Consider the following 19,821-nt stretch of genomic DNA (forward strand, 5'->3'; position numbering starts at 1 on the left):
CTATTCTTGTTTGGGACAATACAAATAAAATGAATTATAGGATGAGCCCCCTGGGGTCACCCCCACCAAATAGTATATGTATACCTGTTTGTCATGTTAAATTAAGGAATTGGAGGAATTGTATGGGGGTACCAAGGGGATTATAATTACAGGGGCTTTGTTTGTGAGACGTTGTAATAACACCCTGTTACAATCATCTCTTGTTTTATTTCAGGACCCCAAAATCTATTGGCTAGCACCAATGCAGCAAAGAAACTTGTTTTAAAAGTGGGATCTCCTATTATACTTATAAGAAATATTAGTGAAGGATTATTTAATGGAGCCAGAGGCATGGTACACTCATTGAAAAAAGAAAGTCCCCCTGTTATTAATATAAATGGTAAAATATTAACCCTACCAACCTACAAATTTGATGTGTTTGATATGCCAAAAAACAAAGTGCTTGCATCACGTATGCAATATCCGATTATGTTGGCATTTGCAATGACTGTCCACAGAGCGCAGGGTCAGACACTTCAATATGTTGATGTGGATTGTTATTCCTTTTTTGCTGCAGGGCAAATGGGTGTTGCAGTTGGAAGAGTTGAAACTAAAGCTGGTTTGCGAGTTCGGAACTTTAATAGAGGTGCAGCAACATTAAAACACCCTTTTTGTGTATATGATTTTTACAATTTTAATAATATGAAAGAACCATTGGATGACTTGTCTTGCTGTAAAACAAATACTACAACAAAACAAAGTTCCATTGCGCTACCTTCAACATCAGATCTTATTGATTATATCCCTGAGGACTCCGACAATGAAAATGATGCTGAAATTGACCTGGACTTGCCAACCCTTCACAATCCGTATGAAATACAAGATTTCTTATTGGCTAATGAAAACAGTACTTTCTTGTCAGTTGTTTCTGCTGATTTTTATACCACACCTGCATTTTTATCACATGTGAATTTTTTATATTTTAAAGTAAATGAACTCAACAGTGGAATTCTACATATGCTGATTTGAATACTTTTTTAACAAGCAATGAACATAGCAGATCTTGTCAAAAACTTTTTAAAGTACATAACTTGAACAAACAACAAAACAAGTTATCTACTAATTTGATGTTTTGGTTGTTTGACTAACATGTAGAAATTAAGGCAAAGAATATAGTTAGCAGTCAAATAGAACTCATAGAAACCATGGAAAAACAACCGGTTAAACATGCATCTGCAGGAGAAGCTAAAATTCGTTATTTGGCAGGTCATGTTGCAATAAAATATCTAGCCGTTTAAGAAATTCTGTGCTCAGGAAGATTGGCCAAACTTCAAAGAAGAGCAAAATTGACCGTACATTGGATTATAAAAAACACGCTATGCTGAAAATTTTTAGAATTGAGGAAAGTGAGGCACCTCACAATTCAAGTATGTCCGAAATAGAAAATAAACAAGGTGCTTCTAAAGAGGCTTGACCATTGTTAATGATGATGTGTTTAATTTTTTTATTAAATTGAATGCTGTTGTTCAGCATAACTGTACATTTGAACATTTTCACATACATGCACACAAAACATTTCATTTCTGTAGGAATAGTATTGATTCAGATATTGAACTTTTAGATTGTTGGATAAATTTGTTTGGAGAAATTGTGGATGATAATGTGGAACATGAAATTTTTCTTGTTTTAATTATGGAAAAATTTTAAGACATAACCGAGCATTTTGTTCGCATAGTTTTTGTGGATGCTTTAAAAACTTTTAAAGCAAGCGTACCAAGAAAAAAAAAACAAGCTCTCAGAAGTAAAATAAAGGCTATTGGTGAAAGGGATTCTAAAATGAAGAAAATTTCAACTGATAACGTAGAGGTAAATGTTGGCCCGGAGGCAGATGAAATATTTATATGCAATACTTGTAATAAAAACTGTGACTGGGAGCCTGATGACAAGGAACTTGAAAGTGTTGCATGTGATAAGTGCAATACTTGGTATCACTATAAATGTGCCAACTTAACGGGAAAAGAAGCTTTTCTGAAAAAAAGTAATTCAAATTGGTATTGTTGCAATTGCATTAAAAAAGGAAAGGGTAAAGGAAAAGGAAAAGGAAAGAAGAATTGAAGAAAAACATTGTGTGTCCATGTTACTTTAGAATAGGATATATATTTAACTCTTGAATATGAAATAAAGACAAAAGATACCATAGGGACATTCAAACTCAAATGTGGAAAACAAACTGACAAAGCCATGTCTTGACTGGAACATGCCATTGCCACATTAAATTCAGCAAAATGTTTGGTTATTTCATCACAAGAAAACTGGGACATGCCGTTGCCATATTAGATTCAGCAAAATGTTTAGTTATTTCATCACAAGAAAATTGCAACATGCCAATGCCACTTTAAATTCAGCAAAATGTTTGGTTATTTCATCACAAGAAAACTGGGACATGCTATTGCCATATTAAATTCAGCAAAATGTTTGGTTATTTCATCACAAGAAAACTGCAACATGCCATTGCCACATTAAATTCAGCAAAATGTTTGCTTATTTCATCACAAGACAACTGGGACATGCTATTGCCATATTAGATTCAGCAAAATGTTTGGTTATTTCATCACAAGAAAACTGGGACATGCTTTTGCCATATTAGATTCAGCAAAATGTTAAGTTATTTCATCACAAGAAAACTGCAACATGCCATTGCCACTGTAAATTCAGCAAAATGTTTGGTTATCTCATCACAAGAAAACTGGGACATGCTATTGCCATATTAGATTCAGCAAAATGTTTGGTTATTTCATCACAAGAAAACTGGGACATGCTTTTGCCATATTAGATACAGCAAAATGTTAAGTTATTTCATCACAAGAAAACTGCAACATGCCATTGCCACTTTAAATTCAGCAAAATGTTTGGTTATTTCATCACAAGAAAACTGCAACATGCCATTGCCATATTAGATTCAGCAAAATGTTTGGTTATTTCATCACAAGAAAACTAGGACATGCTATTGCCATATTAGATTCAGCAAAATGTTTGGTTATTTCATCAAAAGAAAACTGGGACATGCTATTTCCATATTAGATTCAGCAAAATATTTGGTTATTTCATCACAAGAAAACTGGGACATGCCGTTGTCATATTAGATTCAGCAAAATGATTGTTTTTTTCATCACAAAAAAACTGCAACATGCTATTGCCATATTAGATTCAGCAAAATGTTTGGTTATTTCATCACAAGAAAACTGGGACATGCCGTTGCCATATTAGATTCAGCAAAATGTTTGGTTTTTTCATCACAAAAAAACTGCAACATGCTATTGCCATATTAAATTCAGCAAAATGTTTGTTTGGTAATTTCATCACAATAGAATAAGAATCAGAATAAGAATTTTATTAGTTTAAAATCCAAACAATAGGATTGTTACTAAATAAACAAACCAATACAAAACCAAAACAAAACAAACAAACAGACAGACAGACAGGCATATTAATGACAAAACGATAGACATTAAACAATATAAACATGTAGCATTGAAAAAAAAAAAATAAAGATTATTAATATTAAGTATTATACTATTTTTGACAGCATGCCTCCTCTATAACATTATCAATTCAAATATTATGATTATATATAACATTATAAGTTAAGCCACCAATCACACACAGTTCATATACTGACATTATAATTGTTTCTCTCATTATACATTTCACTTATATTGTTAACAATGATAAGTAAAATATCACATTCTTCACAAGAAAATATAAAATCAAATTTGTTTTCTTTACTCATTGAATTAAAACTGGGGACAATACTAGAAATTTCATTAAACATTTTGATCCTAGTTTTATTAATTTCTGTACATGTTATGACAAAATGGTATTCATCTTCCACCTCTTTATGGCATAAAGGACATATTCTATTTTCCAAGGCTGTTTTGTTGTATCTACCGCGTTCAACAGCCAGCATACTATTACTTATTCTTATTTTGGCATAATTTTTTGTAACATTTTTATCTAAATTCAATAAAAGGTACTTTTCTAGTTCATACTTTACTTTAAATTTTCTGTAGGTTCTTAGTTTATTTCCATTTATTGAATTATCATCATTAAAGAGACAATTTTTCCAAAATATAATGTAATTTTCATTGAGCTTCTTCACGAGAGCTAAAAGTTATCGTTTTTTAGAAAAGGTACATTGATTTTCCCAAACATGAGTGAAATTCAATTTTGATAGTAGCATTTTAATTTTTGAAGCAAATCCATCATTTAACTGCTTGTTAACTTTATAAACATTATATAATAAAGACTCATTTTCATTTGAATTTAAAATATGTAACCAAAATCCTACAGAAGACTTAAGGGCCTGTATACCAATAGGGTACATTCCCAATTCAGCTAATACAGCTGTATTTACTGCCTTTGAATTAACATTAAGAAGACTTTTCGCAAATTTTCACAAGAAAACATAAATGGCAAACATGAGTGAGCAGAAGAATTGAATTTTGATTTTAAAGGAAGAAGCATTTTAAGTAGGACGGTATGTTTTATTAAGCCATAATTTTGTTATTTGACTTTTATTAATCAGTAAAAAAGAAAATCAAAATTACCCCAAATTTACTGTTAACGTATAATAAAAATTATGAAGGTACTTGGAATTAAAAAAACAAATATATGCCAAAACTTTTAATAATCTATGTAATTTTTCATGCAGATTTATTATACAAAGTATCATGAGTATGATGCATTTATAATATATTATTTTGCAGGCCAAATCTGAACTTATACCAGATACAAAATGGTAACTAAACTAATGTACAATAGAAGAATACATTTATTTTCAGTTCATGAATATGTTTTAGATACTGATCAAAAGTACCAGGCTAACTTATAATTTTTTTCTACGCCAGATGTACGTTTTGTCTTATAGAGACTCATCAGTGACGCTCGAATCAAGATAATAGAAAGGCCAAATAAAGTACAAAATTGAAGAGCATTAGAATAATAAAAATAAGAATATGAGTATGGTATGAGTGCCAATGAGACAACTCTCCATCCAAGTGACAAGTCCTAATGTATTAAAAGTTAGGTCAAATACAGCCTTCAACACAAAGCCTTGGCTTAGAGTGAAGCTCTACTGTGGTAGTCGAGTTTGACATATTAATTAACCGTTATCGCTAAGATTTCAAACTCCTGTGCCCTAACCCATGGTTGATGACAATGATGTCGAGTTAACTCGGGTAGGTTCAAAAGGTCAAACTCGTGGGTTGAATTGTCAGTTGCGAAAACTCGACAGACTCTGCTAACCCGAGTTGGACAAATTGAAGTAGGCCTTATATAAGTTAAAGAGGGTAAAACATGTTCTTGACTTGACACCCCCCTTTTTTTTTTAGGTTTAAAAAATGACTTGTTAACTTATTCAAAGGTAAATAATTATGTGTATTATTAACTATTACCATTCAGCTATGTCTATATTCCCTGCCATTGATATATATTATGATATAAATGCTTATATTTATCTTCAGTGTTAGAAATTTTAAATTTCAAATTTGAATTTCGCCGCCTTGTTACTTTTCAGTAGTGAAGAGTTACCTCCCTTGTAAAAATTTCAACCCAGACAAAATAAATAGAACAAACAATTGAAACTTATTTTTAAAGTAATATTTTATTATAGTTAAATAGTACGATTAATTAAAAGATGTTTCCATAATTTATTAAAAGAAATAACTTAATAATACTGACCTCAAAAATTCACTGCGGTACTACACTTCCTGTTTACACATCATGGATTCCGTGACAGGGCTCTAAAGCAGGCCTACCTAACTTCCGGATAGACGCCATATTGGAAAAAACCGGTCATAGTCAGAGAGGTAAGTGGTCAATTTGAAAGTCTGAATTTAGAAAATCGAGCAACCCAAATTTATATTTGATTAGTGTTTATGGTACTCTGAGTTGAAAATTTTGATGTTATCATATTTTGATAATTGAAATTTCTCAGGTTCTTGAGAAAATCTGCAATGTTTCTAAAAATGATGCGAAAACACATGTCTGATAAAACCAAGTCTTGGTTTTATGAATTTTTGACAATTGTTCCTTTTTTGATAAGATATTTCTTAAAACTTAAGGTCCGATAAAACTTTAATAGGTTTTCGAATGTTTATATGACAACATCATTGCAGATCGGATGCAAATTATGCATTTTGACGCACATGTTATGCCTCTTCATTGTTATTCAAATGAGCGACCATAACCAGTTGTTTGTGTACTTCAACACATGATGTATCATTGAAAACGTGTAGGAATTGTATGGTATGAATATTTCAATATATCTGTTTTAATTACTACATTATATAAAAAAAAATGACATGATTTTACATGTAAATAATAAACTACATACATCTTGTATCAAGGGTCTGTACATGTATGTTTGTCTTTAAATTTTATTTAAATAGTAGACTCAACAGTGATATTGTTTAAAATTGCTACAACGACCCACGTTTGACACGAGAAGACGCACCTGTTACAGCAACAGCAAATCTTTTAGATTTTAGAGTTCACATTGTTTTTCACAACACTTATATTGTACAAAGACATTGTTTTAATGATTGAGTGACACAAAACAATTCCATTCAAGTCTAAACAAATTTAGAACTTTATTTGTGATAATACAAAAACATATCCGTGGAATTTTTCCCGCGTTAGCCATTTTCTTTTTATCTCCCTCGCCCCCATGTACAAGACTCAAATAGCAATTAATATATAGCTGCTTTTTAGACATTGTAGAAGTTTTATTTGTGGTTTTAGATAATAACATTTCAATTAATTGCTGCTTGCTGACATCAATATAATTTATGTCCGAAAATAAACTTCGGAAATTTCTCAATAGACCGGCTAGTCCACAACCACCAACTCCATGCAATTACACACCTATTTTACTATCTGACAGTAAAGGAAATTATTTAAAAGAATTCATTGGTAATACAGTCGTTGACAGGAAAGTAAAATTCTGGTGCAGAAGTGGCTCAACCGTTGAAAAATCTTATAAATGGCTCAAGGCAAACATAGAAAATAAAATCTTACTCCACGGTAAACTCTGGATTTATGTTTGGTTGGGAACCTGTAATATTGCAACAAAAGAAGGGAATTTTATATCCTTAACCTCAGAAGATAACCAAGCTGTGCTAAATATCACACACTAGTTTCAAGAATTTTCAACACTTATCCAAAAGTATCCTGAATGTAAAATAACTTTTTTAGAAACACAGTCTTCTCTATTGAGTCCTTCAACAAATCACGAAATCACCCAGATCCAAATATATTCAAAAACCAGGACCTTAAACTTCAAGACCAAATATAAGAGCTTAACTCCTGTATTCGCTATACAAATACAACTATAAATTCACATTCTCCTCAATTCTCATGTGATTTATACCGTCGATCAAATTACAGACGAGGAAACAACCATCGTACCCCTGCTGCAAGGGCATTTTATAACTTTTCTCTCTACCAGGACGGTATACATCCAGAAAGAATTTTGGCTGAAGTTTGGCTCCGAAAAATACTGAAACAAATGAAAACTGACTGCTGGTAAATAAGCACAGTGAGACCAACTCATATAAAATTCTAAATAGTACAGCACATAACCAGCTCAAGTTCTCTGTTGGACCAAGTCAGTGCGGGTTTTTCTACGCTATACTTGGTTGGCAGCTTGACTTGATTATATTTTTACCATAATAACGTCCTCAGAGCTCTGTCGAACCAAGTCAGTGTTGGCTTTTCTACGCTATACTAGGTTGGCAGTAGCACCTAAGAAAAAAAAAAAAAGACAACAACTCAGATATCCACCTAAATAAACTGCCACAATAACAGCTTCAGTGCATTGCCGAACCAAGTCAGTGTGGGTTTTTCTACGCTATACTAGGTTGGCAGTAGCACCTAAGAAAGAAAAAAAAGACAACAACTCAGATATCCACCTAAATAAACTGCCACAATAACAGCTTCAGTGCATTGCCGAACCAAGTCAGTGTGGGTTTTTCTACGCTATACTAGGTTGGCAGTAGCACCAAATAGTAAAGAACGTGAGACAACAGCTCTAATGCTCATCTGAATAATTCACCATAATAAGACTGCAAAGGATCTGTAGGACCTAGTCAGTGTTGGCTTTTCTACGTTATACTAGGTTTACAGTAGCACCTAATAGTAAAGAACGTGAGACAACAGATCTAATACTCATCTGAATAATTCACCATAATAAGACTGCAAAGGATCTGTAGGACCTAGTCAGTGTGGGCTTTTCTACGCTATACTAGGTTTACAGTAGCACCTAAATAGTAAAGAACGTGAGACAACAGCTCTAATACTCATCTGAATAACTCACCATAATAAGACTGAAAAGGATCTGTAGGACCTAGTCAGGGTGGGCTTTACAATCATGCTTACAAGACGCCATGCTTCAGCTAGCAACATCCAGCACATACCTAACCCCCTCTCAAATGCCATCCAATCTACAGCACCAATACAAAAACAATATGACCTTAATAAAGGAAAAGCATTACAAAAGAAGGGTGAAAACTGCAACAGACAACATCTAATTGCAGAACTTAAACCAGGCAAAAATTTAGTTATCTCACTCAGCACTGCTGCCTATGAGCTTGCAAAACACATTATACCTTTAATTCTCACAAGCCATATGGAAACATTCTCAACTGAAGAACGTAATGCTGTGGACAACAAAGGGGTCAGTGTTGATAAGATGTATCAAGTATTCAATAAAAAGTTAGATGGCTCCAAAGGAAAACAAAAGAAATTCACTATTAATTTCTACCATATATCCTCACAATTACTTATAAATGGGGCTCACATTGACATTTTTGTGAAAGAAATTTACTCTCAGCTATGCAATGAAATAAAACAGAAACATCATGATTTAAATGTCGTAAACAACAATATATTTGAAACCTTGGAAAATTTGGAATTAAAACAAAAGTCATCTATAAATTTACAAACTATGGACCAAAATGCAACCAACACATCTCAAGAGTTGGAAATACCACAAATAAAGCTGAAATCTTCTAGAAATGACCATCTAGTAAGCAATGATTCTATTCAAGAATCATCTTTTCAAAATATATATCTTTGTCCAATGTGCCAACAATCCTCGCAGGATGATACAATTGAATGTAGTGAATGCAGCCTATGGCTACACTTTACATGTGCTGGAATCTCAGACAAAAATCTGCAAACATTTAGACAAAATGATTTCATATGTCACATTTGTAGTGAAAACCTTCTGTATTACACAAATCAGTTAGAAAATGAACATGATCACCAACATAATGATAGCCTCACTACAGTAAAAACGCTGCATAATAACAGCGAAATAAACTCTACCAAAACTGTCACTAATAAGCCTGATAATATTGTAATAGATCCACCAATTAGGAATCTAATTCCAGAACAAGAGGTTCATTATACAGAAAATCATGAGATCAATGAAATAAATAAAACAACTCTAAATGTTGAACAAAGAGGAATTCAACAAGAAGTAAATGATCTTCCCAAAATCAAAGGGAAAAAACAACAGACAAAATCTAAGGCCAAAGAAGAATCCAGTCTGGATAAGGCATATATCTCACAATTAGAGACACAAATTGAAAGGCTTACCTCTACAGTAGAGATTCTACAAAAATCTCAAAATTTAGGCAGACACCAAAATAACCATTGGTCTGAACCTTCAAACATACACCAAGACCAAACTTCAATAAATAGTGCTTCTCAAAACCAGCATCTTCACAACTTCTGTAGCCAACTTATTGAACAAAAATTAAATGAGCACAGAATTAGGAATTTAGAACTACAAATGCTTCAAAATATGCAAACTATGCAAGCTCAATATCAACAATTAATGATGCAATTTCAGAGCCATCAACACCATCAACCTTATCTACCATCAAAACTTCCTGGACCTCCTCAATACCATCATTCAGTTTACACACAAATGCCACCCCAAGCTGTCCACCAAATGTATTTACCACAAAACCACCAATATGTAAATACCAACCTCGTGTATAGACAGGCACCACAATATTACAGACCAACCATCCCAACTCAGCAGCGATACCATCCAACAAATGTCAATCAAAATACATTTGTAAAACAACCAACACAACCCGATGTAACAACAAGGCTACCCTATGGCTATCAACAAACATTGCCTACAAACAATCAATACCCAAATTCTCAAAACCAGAGTCGTAATAGACCATCAAAATCAAACTCATCTGAAACAACCAGAGTTGACATGCATACTTTAATAAATGCACCAACACCTGTAAACAACCCTAACACATCAAAGGGTCAAGATACTAGGGACAAAAAACCGCAGCATAGCCATATCCAACAAAGGCTAAATTTGATGGAACCTAAATCCAACTGTCCGCCTGGAACTACACAACCACATCAGGGTATATCCCATGACATGGACAAAACAAATTTGAATCCAATCCAAATAACAAGCCAGGAGCAAAATGTAGTGCCGACTCCAAATATGATTCAAGAACCCAAGAACTGTTTTTTATACCACGCTCAAATCCATCAAGATCCTCCAGACAGAGCACTACTCAACCTAGAAAATCAGTCTCGGATCTCACAATAGCAACTTGCAACATTGAAGGGGTAAAATCAAACAGTAAATACCTCACTGACCTATGTAAAAAGTTTGACATTATATGCCTTCAGGAACATTGGCTCTATAGCTTCCAGCAACATGAGCTAGACCAATATCTACCAAATAAACACACAACTGACCGTAGTGTTGACTCTGTTGATGATATTTCATCTATAAATCTACCTAGAGGTAAAGGAGGGGTATCAATATCATGGCCTTCAAATATCTCACATCTAGTAAAGAAGTTAAGTGATGGAAATGAAAGAATTGTAGCTATTGAAATAAATACAGAAACAAAACTCTGCATCATCTGTACCTACTTACCAACTCACAATCCATCAGTACACTCCATTGACGAGTACTCAGATTGCCTAGATATTCTTTTCAACATCATATTCAAATTAAGTGACACACATAAAATTGTTATCGCAGGAGATTTTAATGCCACTCTATTAGCCTCTAGATCATACAACAAGCATGATGAACAATTTAAGAAATTTATTTTGGATCTCCAATTGAAATATACTATAGAAAAACAGTCTACTTTCATCCATCACAATGGTAACTCTCAGTCTCAAATCGACTACATCTTATCAACCCCAAGTGAAATCTTAGATCAATAAAAAATACATGAAATGGATCCGGTCAACACATCCAGCCACACTTGTGTCAGTGCAAATATAAAAATCAATCTCCAAAGGGAAAATACCATCCCCCCAAAAAGTGGTAAAATTATCAAAAAACAATGGTCAAATGTCGATACCCAAGCATACCAGCATGAACTTTCAAACTTAAAAGCCGATCTAACAACATCAATGTCTGTTGAAGAAAAATTACAATATGTCATGAAAAAATTGATAAAAGCAGATGCCACTGCTGTTCCATCAAAAATAATAAAATTACAGGGCCCTCAGTGGAAGGCTTCTCCATCTGTCCTACCCCTGATAAAAGCAGCTAAAACAAAACACAAGGAATGGGTCGATAAAAGAAAACCAAATGATATTTCCAAAACATCAAAAATAAATGCTCAAAGAGAACTCAGAAAACAGATGAGAAAAGAAAAATATGAAGATCGACAAAAAATATATTCAGAAATTATGCAAAACCTATCAATGAAGAAATTTTACCAACTTATCAATAGAAATAGAGGCCAATCCAAAACCTCAACAACCTCCATAATAAAAGGACCAAATTGTGATATTTCTGATCCGAAAAACCAAGCTAAACGCTTTTCACAATATATGGAAGACTTATTTGTACCAAAAGATAACAACTACGACAATACATTTTTAGAATTAAGTACAGTCAGAACAAATGCCATAGATCTCATTTATGACAACATGAACATTGATTTAGAACCACTATCAGAAACCGAAATTTTTGAAGCAATAGGAAAAACTAAACACTGGCAAAGCTACGGATGAATTTGGCATCTCCGCAGAACATCTCAAAACTGCTAGAAGTATTCTTTCACCAATTTTCACCTCCATCTTTAATCAAATCATAGCTACAAAACAAATACCGCTTTTCTTTAAGACTGGAATTACAAACCCAGTACTAAAAAAGCTGAAGGATCCAACATTAGTAGAAAGTTACAGAGGTATCACAGTGACACCAACAATCACCAAACTATTTGAATATGTTCTGTTACCACGTCTTACCAAAAACTTTATCCAAGCAGACATGCCATTTGGTTTTACAGAAGGTCTCTCTATGCTAATAGCTGCCTTTCTCGTATCAGAATGTAAATCAGAATCCAAACACGTAACTTTAAAACCCTTATATATGATTGCAGTAGACAGCCAAACTGCATTTGACGTGGTTTCTCACATCATTCTTCTAGATAAACTGTATGAATGTGGCATACATCCAAAGCTTTGTCCATAGTCAAAGATCTATATACAGACATGTCCTCAAAAATAAAATGGAAAGGTGAAATAAGTGACAAATTTCCAATACAACAAGGAGTGCGACAAGGTGGAGTCCTTTCCACTCACCTATATAAGGTTTACATTAACAACGTACTGAATGAACTAATGAAAAGCCGTGTAGGAATAAAAATTGGAAATATTTACACTGGCACACCAACATGTGCAGATGATATAGCACTTCTGTCTGATGATTGTGAAGAATTACAAATTATGCTAAACACTGTTCTACGAAATGCCAAACAGGACAGGGTCACAATTCATCCAACAAAAACAAATGCTATTATCATCAATAAAGGCAAAACTGTAAGAAAAAAACCTACAATGGAATCTCGGCACCACTTGTATAACACCAACCAACCAAACTAAACATCTAGGTATAATAAGAGCTGAAATTAAAGAAAATAACATAAATGTAGAGGACAGACTGTCCCTAGCTCGCAGGACACTCTACTCTTTAATTAACAGCGGACTTCATGGATCAAATGGCTTAAATCCCATCACCTCTTATCAAATATATCGGAGCTATGTAATACCTAAACTTCTTTTTGGACTTGAAATACTACCACTAAAACAAATAGATATTGACCGCCTTAGAAAGTTCCACATAAACTGTCTAAGAAAATTCCAATCACTGTCTCAAAGAACAGCCGTCTGTGCCGTCTATCTACTTATTGGTGCACTACCCATAGAAGCAGAGCTCCACAAACGTCAACTGAGTCTTTTATATAGCCTTCTAAACAATGAAAATGATAGTATACAACAACTTAATCAAAGACAGATCTCTATCAACATCGACAACCCAGGAAGTTTTTATAACATAGTATCCAAAACGTTGGAATTGTATAACCTACCGAATCTAGAATTCTTACTAAATAATCAAATGAACAAATTACAGTGGAAACATCAATATAAGTTGCGATTAATAACTACTGGTCAAAAACCTATAAAGACCAATCAGCCAATAAATCAACACTAAAACATCTCTGTGTAGATCAAGTGGAAATAGGAAAACCGCATCAAATTTGGCAATCTATTGGGTCATCAGTCACTGAGGTGAAAAGGTCTATCAACCACTGTCGTATAGCAACAGGAACATACCTACTACAAACCAACATAGCTAAATTCAGTAACAATAAAGAAACTGCAACATGTCCATTATGTGGTCTAGAAGAGGAAGATATGATACACATGCTCACAAGTTGCATACTGCTACGTGATGTCAGAAAAACACATCTATTACGATTAAAAATCATCATCATTGGATACATTGGACTAAAACAATGGAATGAATTCTTTTTTGATAAACAATCAATAACACAGCTGATAGTTGATCCCAGCTATTACAGTAAAACAATGAAATCCTCATCAAATTTAGTACATATAACAAAAGCAACAAGTGAAATGTGCTATGAAATCCATCATAAAAGACTGAAATTAAAATTAGAACTGAATATTACATAAAGGTTCCCAACCAACAAACAGCAATCATTCTTAGATTTTAAAGATACTACTTTTTAACAAACAGTATAATATAGTAACTTATCCTTCTAAATATTTGAATGCTGCATGAAAGTAACTGTTCTATGTTTTAACTATTCTCCACATTCATAACGTACTTGTGAGGAAACCAAATAGTGTTTTTGAAATATAATTTTATTTTATGGTGAACCGCATGAAATAAGAATAACGTTTTAACTGTACAAAATCTTATCCGAAGGAAAGAAGAATTTTGCTTGCTTTGAACATGAGCTATCTTTTAGACAATGTGCTTACTCTTATAAACATTTTAAGCTTCCTGTAGCATAACCCAAGGATATGGATGTGTATATGTTGCACATGCTTTGCACGATAGAGTTGTATATATATTAAACCATTGTGGTGACGTCAGCCTATTCATTTACCGTGGATTCTTTTTCTTTAAACCATTGTGGTGACGTCAGCCTATTCATTTACCGTGGATTCTTTTTCTTTAAACCATTGTGGTGACGTCAGCCTATTCATTTACCGTGGATTCTTTTTCTAGAATCAACGCTTCCTAAATCTGCCGCTGAAATGGACTCACCAAATTATATTCAATTGTTTCCTTTGTGTGTCTAATTTCATTAAGTTTGAATTGGCTAATTTACTGATTTCTGTTCACTAATGGAATTAATTTAAAAACTTACCTTTAATTTTTGTAATTTGTATATGCCTTCACTGGGAATCGAACCCTTCCTCGAAATCTGTTATGAATGACTGACATCAACACATCGACGAAACCTCTCGGCTACCAATGGGTTACAACTTAGATGTCTATTTTATATATATAAATGAACATCGGACAAACAGGGGTTGTACCTTTATATATACACAATGGGCAGTCGTATAGTATAAGTTGGTAGCCGCGAGGTTAGCATGCTTAAAATCAACGATTTAAAAGATAGGGATTTGTCGGTATAGGTTCGAATCCCTGTATTATCTCTGTTGTCCCAATTTTTTTTTTTTTTTTTTCTAATTTTGCATGTTATAGTGGATATTTTTGTAATAATAGCGAGTTTTACCGTTTATTTTTGGGATTATTATTGGCTATGTTTGAAACAAAAATGATTACATTCTATTTGTCAATTTTTGTTGTATAAATATAGTATGATTTCATCTGTTTTACTACATAATTTTACAAATTTTTGTTCGCAAATTCCTATGCGAGAAAATCGTGATGTGCCTAGAGTGCTAGAAATTTCGGTAACATACTTATTATATATACTTTATATATGCTCTTTGGTCGGGTTTTTGTCTCTTTGACACATTCCCCATTTCCATTCTCAATTTTATTAGAAATAAGTTCGAATATGTCTTATTTTGTAAAAACAGATAATATTCAGATGCCTGATGATATAAAGATCTTTAAAGGTAGAAGTGTTATATTTGTATTTTGTTAACCAATTAATTGTGATCTAAGATTTATCAATGCATCGTTGGACACTATAACACGGTTATTTAAACTCACTTACAATACCTTCTAATTAAGAAAAGGCTTTAATTTTGAAAAGAAATTAACACAATAGTTTAAGTTATAGATACAATGGATAAGCGTAGATTCATGAAAAACAAACCATTTGCCCTCCGGGCTCATGGTTTCTTTTTCAAGAATCCACGCCTATCCATTGTATCTATATAACTTAGTGGATGACACTTTTTATCTTGTACATGGGGGTTGGAGTTGTTCAACAAATTTTTACATTTTAAAACTATCCGATGTATATAGTACTGTAAAAATAATCTTAAATAATACAAGTGAAAACAACTCCGTTTCTACTTGGTGTTCCTAATTGGAAGGAAATACGAAGAAGAAGAAAACATGAAAATTTTATTAACTTAATTATTAATATATTGAAAACAATGAAGTAGAAAAAAGAAACAGCTAGAAGACATCAAAAAGGACATGTAAAACCTAAGTCAAACAAAATCTACAACACAATAAGACAAAAAAGACAAATGAATGATGTAAAGACAAACAAATTTTTGAAACACTACATATATATATATAGAATCATAGTTATAATTATCTGCGGAACCGTAGCTCTATAATATAATAGCCATATCCATATTACATCCATAATATAATAGCCATATTTATATCTATATCTTTGATAGAACCATTTAGATAAACTGTATGAGTTTGATCTCTAGAAGAGTAAGCATATATCTTGTTCACCATCATGTAAAATATGTGGAATAAACATTTCTAATTGAAAGTAAAAAAGTCTCACTATGGTATAACTATAAACTACCAGTTGTTAATATATCCATTGTCTGATGTATGCCGATGATATCATTTTACTATCTACTACAGCTACTGGTCTTCAATCAAAACTTGATATTATGGGAAAATATTGTCAAGATTGGTGTCTTACTCTCAACCCTAATAAAACAAAAATTGTGATTTTCAACAAGGCAGGCAGACACATCCGCCTCAAATTTAAATACAAAGAATATGATATAGAATGTGTACAATATTGTAAATATCTAGGTGTGTATTTTAGTGCTTCAGGTACATTCTCCTATGCTCAGAATGAATTATACAAGAAAGCTTTAAAAGCATATTTTAAACTTAGAAAAGATTTATTATCTCTAAATCCTAGCTTAAAAACTAGTATACATGTTTTTGATCATACTGTTAAGCCTATTCTTCTTTATGGAAGTGAAATTTGGAGCTCATTTAATCCCTTTATTGCAAAATTTAGATCTGGAAACCAGTTAACATTAGATAAAATTTATTCGAATTTAATTTGTGAAAAGCTACACAGTAAATTTTGTAAATTTATTCTGGGTGAGCACAAAAAAAACACAAATTTTGCAGCCTTATCTGAACTTGGTCGGTTTCCACTGTACTTTGACTTAGTCAAATCTATTTTGAATTATTGGCTTAGACTAGAAAATTTAGACTCATTTCCTTTATTACAAGATGCATACCAGCATTCAAAAACTTTATTTTCTCAGCATAAATCGTCATGGTATGGCTCTCTCCAACAAATTTTAAAAACTCTTCCTGAGTTTGCAAACCTAAATGATGGGAAAAATATTTCAAAAATACCATCAGGAAAATATTGAAAGAGACATGCATAAAAATTTGGAAGGATCAACTGACCAAGAATTCAGAAGGGAAGCTCCGCACTTATGTAAAATTTAAGAATAATTATGGTTTCGAAAAATATCTAAATATCATGTCCAATTTTGAACTTAGGAGATCATTAACAAAATTTAGGGTGTCATCTCACCATTTGCAGATTGAAATAGGACGATACTTGGGTACTCCTTCACACCTTAGACTATGTCAGCAGTGTAACTCTGGTCATGTTGAAGATGAAGTATTTTAATTTTTTTTATTTTTACACTGCTGGACATAAGGAAGGAAGGGAAAAAAAATACTCAAGAGTACTTTTAATGTATTTTTGTTTCGGAATCATGTCACAATTTCATTAACTTATTGCACAAAATATAACGAAGACAGACACCATTTATATGACATTATTTCGGAATCATGTCACAATTTCATTAACTTAAATTCCCAAGAGAAATTGCTATGGCTGTTGTCTTGTGAGAACTTAACTGTATTAAAAGAGTTGTGTTTATTCCTGGTTAAACACTGCAAATAGCAGATTTATATGACATGTTTCGCATAATTAGCAATTGTTGTTATTTAAAAAAAAAAAAATAATAATAATAATTATTTGTTAATTGACCGGATTCAGTTTCTCTATTTATTTTGTTCATCTGCTTCTGACACGGGGAGGATTGCTGTTATTGCCTATCGCAATCAACAGTATATCCTAAAGCACCGTCCCTTGGTGTCTCCTGCAGATGAACAAATTTCCATCTTTATAGATAATAATTTAAGTTTGTTCAAACTTTATTATTAATACCTTTTTTTTTTTTTTTTACACTGCTGGAAGGGAAAAAAAATACTCAAGAGTACTTTTAATGTATTTTTGTTATTAATGCTATTTTCATTGTCTATTATAATATCTGTCACGTTATATACTGTACAATGTCTCATGTTTGTTGCTTATACTATCATAATTGTTAATTGTAAATGCCCCCTGTGGGACCATGATTGGAATAATAAATATTTGATTTGATTTTTTTTTTATTATAGTGTTGGTTTTTTTTATATCTGTATTTGCATATAATGATTTACCATTGCAAAACAATATCCATCATTCATGAAATTATATCACTCCAGATATGTGTCCTTTAGCTAGCCTACAATATTTTATTTTTGTTTTGAATGATCCAGTACTAGTTATGTTCATATTGAATTTCATATTATGTCTTCATATAATTTCAGTCAATGGAAATACATAGAATCCAACATCCTAGCTACTTTTGCAATTTTTCATACAGACTATGAAAACAGTTACTATAGAGTATAGTGTTCTTTAAAACATTGTACATGTTGTAGTGTTGTAACAAATTACTTTTCATCAACTATATGTACAAAAATGAATGAAGAAGGTAAGATATTAAAGTTATACTCAAATAGTTATTTTTACTTGTGAGAAAAGTTGCATGTAATATTTCATGGAAAATATTCTTTCTTCTTCCTGTTATTGACTTACAAATGTAACTCTGTCTCAAATGAATTGGAAGTTCAAAGATTTAAGAATACAAACAAGTGCACATGTACATAAACAAACATTAAAATATTATTGTCTATAATTAACATTGCCAAGTTCTCAAAATATTTTTATAGCCTACAGCTATTGACCATTTTTACAACACAGACTACAAATTGTGTGGTCTCAGTGAAATTCAGTCATGTATTTGCAGATTTTTCATACCTTCGTACATGTAGGTGTAATTAAGATTGACCCCCCCCCCTTTTTGTGAGAAAAAATTTCTTAGGTCAGTCAGCGGGCCCCCCTTACAAAAAGTTCTGGATCTGCCACTGAGCAGCTACATGTATACCAATATAAAATACCAGACAGTTTAAGATAAGAGAATAAAACAACCACAACCTTTTTAATGGTTTGCAATCAGGACTACATCATTGACCTTCTTGATTTTTGGGGTCCAGACTGACAGGACTGCCACTTTTTAAGAACACACAATCATTGATTATTTCAATTCAAATTTTTAGTTTGAAATGCTTTTGTTTTTCACTACATGTATAACATTATAATTTCAGGTTAGGATGGAAAACAGGTGAAGATGAAGGTTACAATTGTGATCTACATATTGATTAATTTGAAGCAGATTTTGTTCTAAAGAGGGAAATAAATAAACAGTGTGTTGTATAAAGAGTTTGCACCAAGAAACATCTACTAAATATCATGGCTTAACAATACAAACTGATTTAAAATTTAACAAACACATAAATAACATCACAGCAAATGCAAATAAACAACTTAATTTTATCAAAAGAAACCTTAAAGTCAGCTAACAGTCAGTTAAAGAAAAGGCCTATATATCACTTGTGAGACCAAAGCTAGAGTATGGTAGCTGCATCTGGGACCCACATACAAAATCACAAAAATCCCAAATAGAAATGGTCCAAAGACGTGCAGCCAGGTATATACATGCAATCGATACCATAACACCAGCTCTGTGACAAACATGCTTAACCATCTCAACTGGCCAACACTTGAACTTAGAAGAATAAGAACAAGACTTATATTTTTCTTCAAAATCATACACCACCAAGTAGCAATATACCCCACGAACTTGTTAATACCATCAGACAGTCGCACAAGACTATACACTCACAGT

At 32.6% G+C, this 19,821-nt stretch overlaps 1 long non-coding RNA gene across 1 annotated transcript; it reads left to right on the plus strand.

Moving 5' to 3' along the window:
* The first annotated feature begins 5,897 nt into the window (after positions 1-5,897).
* On the plus strand, positions 5,898-19,340 carry LOC127704127 (uncharacterized). Its single transcript, XR_007983151.1, has 3 exons — positions 5,898-6,285; positions 18,401-18,567; positions 19,241-19,340. It is a non-coding gene; the product is annotated as an uncharacterized LOC127704127 (long non-coding RNA).
* Positions 19,341-19,821: the final 481 nt, after the last annotated feature.

Source organism: Mytilus californianus, unplaced genomic scaffold (assembly GCF_021869535.1).
Source record: "Mytilus californianus isolate M0D057914Y unplaced genomic scaffold, xbMytCali1.0.p SCAF_58, whole genome shotgun sequence".
In the NCBI taxonomy this organism is placed as follows: Eukaryota; Metazoa; Mollusca; class Bivalvia; order Mytilida; family Mytilidae; genus Mytilus; species Mytilus californianus.